This window comes from Micromys minutus, assembly GCF_963924665.1.
Source record: "Micromys minutus genome assembly, chromosome: X".
Taxonomy (NCBI): Eukaryota; Metazoa; Chordata; class Mammalia; order Rodentia; family Muridae; genus Micromys; species Micromys minutus.
The window spans coordinates 38,776,014-38,780,074 of NC_137970.1; positions in this window are offsets into that span (position 1 = coordinate 38,776,014).

Consider the following 4,061-nt stretch of genomic DNA (forward strand, 5'->3'; position numbering starts at 1 on the left):
GGGGGCGTATGGTTCCCAACAAGATACCTGCCTATACCTTCACCCTGCTTGCCTCCCAGGAGGTCCCCCAAAATGAAAGACACAGATGAGAATCTCACCCAAATACCCTGGAACATGCTTAGTACAACACATATGAATTTAATTAGAACCACACACAGGGACCTAATTACTTATTGCCTATGGTTCTCCAACCTTCACCTTTGAATTATGTAAATTATTTGAGCCAAAGTGGAATAGGCATCCAAAGACTGCAAACATATATGTTCCGTCATTCTCTAGATCTTTTGGATATAGGATCCAGAATATGAAAAATCATTTGACCACCCTTTAGATATAATTAAAAGTGACATAATTAACACTTTTGGTCTGAGAATACCTCTGTTAATAGGCATGAGAACAGCCATGTCTGCCAGCATGAGAGCAGAAACATTTACTAAGAGAGATCAAATTTTCAAATATTTAAGCCAACAAAAGCTGATAAAAAGTTTGTCCCCCCTGCCCGGCCTCAGGTCGGGGGGAGGGAAGAACTGAGTCAATGATTTGGCTCATTGTAACAACACAAAAAAGGAGGAATGTTATGGTCTGGTTCCCCCACCCAGAATTGCTGTAGACATTTTGTTCCATGCCTGTTAGTTATTTCATGTTGTTGCGTTTACATGCCTGCCAGTCAGTGACAGAGAAGTGACTTGGCTCAAGGATATTCTGCCCACGTATCCCGTTTTGTTCTGTATGTTCTGAATGCTGTACATGGTGTTTGTTGAACATAAGAAATTCCACAAAGCCTTCTGTAGGACCCATCAAATCAAAGTCAATATGAACTGTTGTATCTAGAATATCTTGAGTTGGAGGTAAACACTGGACAGCCCTTCCTGGAAAGATGTGCGAGCTTACTGTGGGTTTTGTGGCAGACACTGAAGAATGCTACTAATAAGCCAAGAAGTTATGATTATAATACTCATGCTATGTTATGAAATTCCCCTGTTCACCATCTATCCACTAACCCACTTGTCTTACTCAGGACCAATCAGCTTAAAGGTTCCATGCAATCTATGAAAAGAAGAGAGGGAGAGATACATTTTACCTCTCTATGTCATAAATTATCCACTACTTAGAGACTAAATGTGTTTGCAAATAAGTACTTAAGCCTCTACCATAGAGCTAAAATTCTCTCCAAATAATAAGTGAAGCCCCTACCACAGGCCCCATGTACATAGAAAGAGCTGCTGGACAGAACCTGGCACAGTTACAGTCCACTTTAGCTCTGCTTCCTATTTGATCTTTCAGAACTTCCTCATACATATTAGGAAACAAATTTTATTTTTACATTGTCCTAGGTAAAAATGTCCAGGACTTTCATCTAGGTGATAAAATTACTTACAGGCAGTTATAGCATGGATCAGTAAGAACGATCCAACCCAGACTATGTAGTGAGATCCTGTTTATACAAATTTTAAAAAACTTAAATTAAACACTATAAAATACAATGATTCTTAAACCTGTTTTTATTTTAGATGGCAATTCAATGAAATCTAAAATATTTCTGATAAAACAGGCACCAATCATAAACTGATAAATTTGGGGCCTTTTACTACTCTTTTTTTATTAGATGTATACTTACATTTCAGAGGTGGAAATGAAAGAATATATTTGTAGAATATCATAATCACAGAAGTTAAAGTTCCTTGTCCTTAGAAACAGAATAGAGTCTGAATATTGCAGAATAGAGAACTCCGAAAGTCTACTAAATTAAAAGACTTATCTTGTTGCTTCTATACATAGTTTTACATTTTTATAAAAGTATTTTAAACCAAACAAGAGGCTGAAAACAAATATAGGATGCAAGATTTAATCATATTTTAATTTTATTTTTTCTCTACTATATATTATTCCACTTAGTATGGTTTCTTTGAAAACACCCCTATTGTGAAGCTATTTTCCTCTCTGAGTAATCAGATATTTTCATATACTGATGGCAGCTCTAGCTTTAATAATAGTGGCAGGATTAGTTTCATATGTGATTGGGGCATTCACGTGCTCATCTCTCAAAGTTTCTTCACAAATCCTGATAAAGGACCTAAGAATGGTTTGGTTGATTCTAGCCAAAAAACTGCAGGACTTTTATTTTGCTTCTTTCAGTATGGGCTTGGGGACCTCACAGGAACTCCTAGCATGGGGGGATCACTGCCAGGCACTGCCAGTTCTCCAGGTACTTCAGCTTCACCAAATACTGGGTCATGAGCTTCCAGGGCTCACCAAAGACCCTATAGAAGCTGCTGCTGTGGGGCCATTATCGTGATCACCAAGTCTGGCACCACCACGTGGCTAGCTAGATACCATCCTCATGCTTCTATCATTGCTGTGACATGCAATATACATACTGCTCACCAGGCCCATATATACTGTGGCACCTTCCATGTGCTGTGTAAGGATGCCATAAAGAATATCTGGGCTGAGGATATTGAACTTTTGTAAACTTGGACATGAATATTGGCAAGGCCCAAGGCTTCTTCAAGAAGGGAGATGTGGTCATTGTGCTGACTGGATGGCACCCTGGCTCTGGCTTCACCAACACCAGGTGTGTAGTGCCTTACCTTGATGACCCTCTGGAGCCCCATTCCTATCCCTTGTCCTTTCCCCTCCTCTAGCCTATCCATTGGATCAGCAACACTTGTAGTGCTCATTCCAGACCATAGTGTGGTGCTGGTGGGCTGGGACACAAGAAAATTAAGGCTTCTGAAATAAGCAATAGAGAGCCCAGCTATTTTTCATGGCCCTACCTGAGCCAGGTGTGAAGGAGAAATGCAGGATTGAAAACCCTCTGACTTTATGATAGAGGGGCAGCAGCATCTCTGTGCACTTTGCTCTCGTAGAAAGCTGTCAAGAGAATTCCCAACCATAGCCTGGAGTCAAGAGACAGCAAGAGTAGGCGCTGAGGGCACGGGGCCCTGACTTCCAGTGTAGCTAACTTTAGGCCCTGTCCCTGACTTGCTTTCCCAATAGCTTTGACTTCCCTTCCTCCTCCTTCTGCATCCGCTGCTGTCACTGCTGACACTCCACTCTCCACCTTGTCTTCTACAGTGTCTCCAGGCCTGTTGCTATAGTGCCCACTTGAATGTCAATAAACAGCAGCTGAAGCTAAAAATAAATAAATGAATAAATAAAATAAATAAAAACAAAATTCAAACAAAAACTGCAGAGCACTCATATTAGCAAGTTAGCAACATACCTGATAGCTCTGGAACAAAAAAAAAAAAAAAAAGAAGAAGATAACACCCAAAGGGATAGGTGGCAAGAACTGCACTAGGTCTTCAATCATTAGAGGGAAGAGACAATCTTTCTAAGAAGAAGAAATATAATGTATTGTTATAAAGAGACAAGGAGGAACCTAGAATATTTGTATTAAATAGGGAGGAGTTGGAAGAGAGAAGGGTAAAAGAATATGGGGAGGAACAAATAACACTATGACTCTTAAAAACACATAAAAACCAACAGCCGTAATCTGGACCACAGAGCCTTCACACCATGTTCACTCCAAAACTCTGCCTGCTTTCCAAGAAGCCTACCAAACTCAGAGACACGGGGTAAGAGTTACCTCACCCAAGCCTCTGTCTGCCAACTCCTTTGAAAGCACCGCTAATAGTGGTAAATTCTACCCTAAACCCTGTACTCCATTTCCCACACAACTCTGCCTGTATTCCAGGAGACCCACAGGGAGACCAGGTAAGACCCTGCCCTGAGCCAGTGTTTCTTATATTCTCCTAAAACACCACCTTCAGCTTTAGACTGCACCACAATGACTGAACTCCATTTTCTATCCCAAAAGCTGGCTTGCTTTCTTGGAGGTCCAGATGCAGTTGGGCCGGGTTTGGCCTTGGGCTGGAAGTATGAAAACTTGTTCAGTTCTGCTGCTTGAAACTTGAGAGTTCTGTGCAGTTTTTCCAAGGAAGAATGTGGGTAGAAGTTGACTCACCCTTCAACTTAGGATGGAAAATGTTCCTGCTATTCTACCAAGCTCCCAGCGACCTGTGCATGGGTGGGTCGCCCGTCCAGGTTCAGCTGGG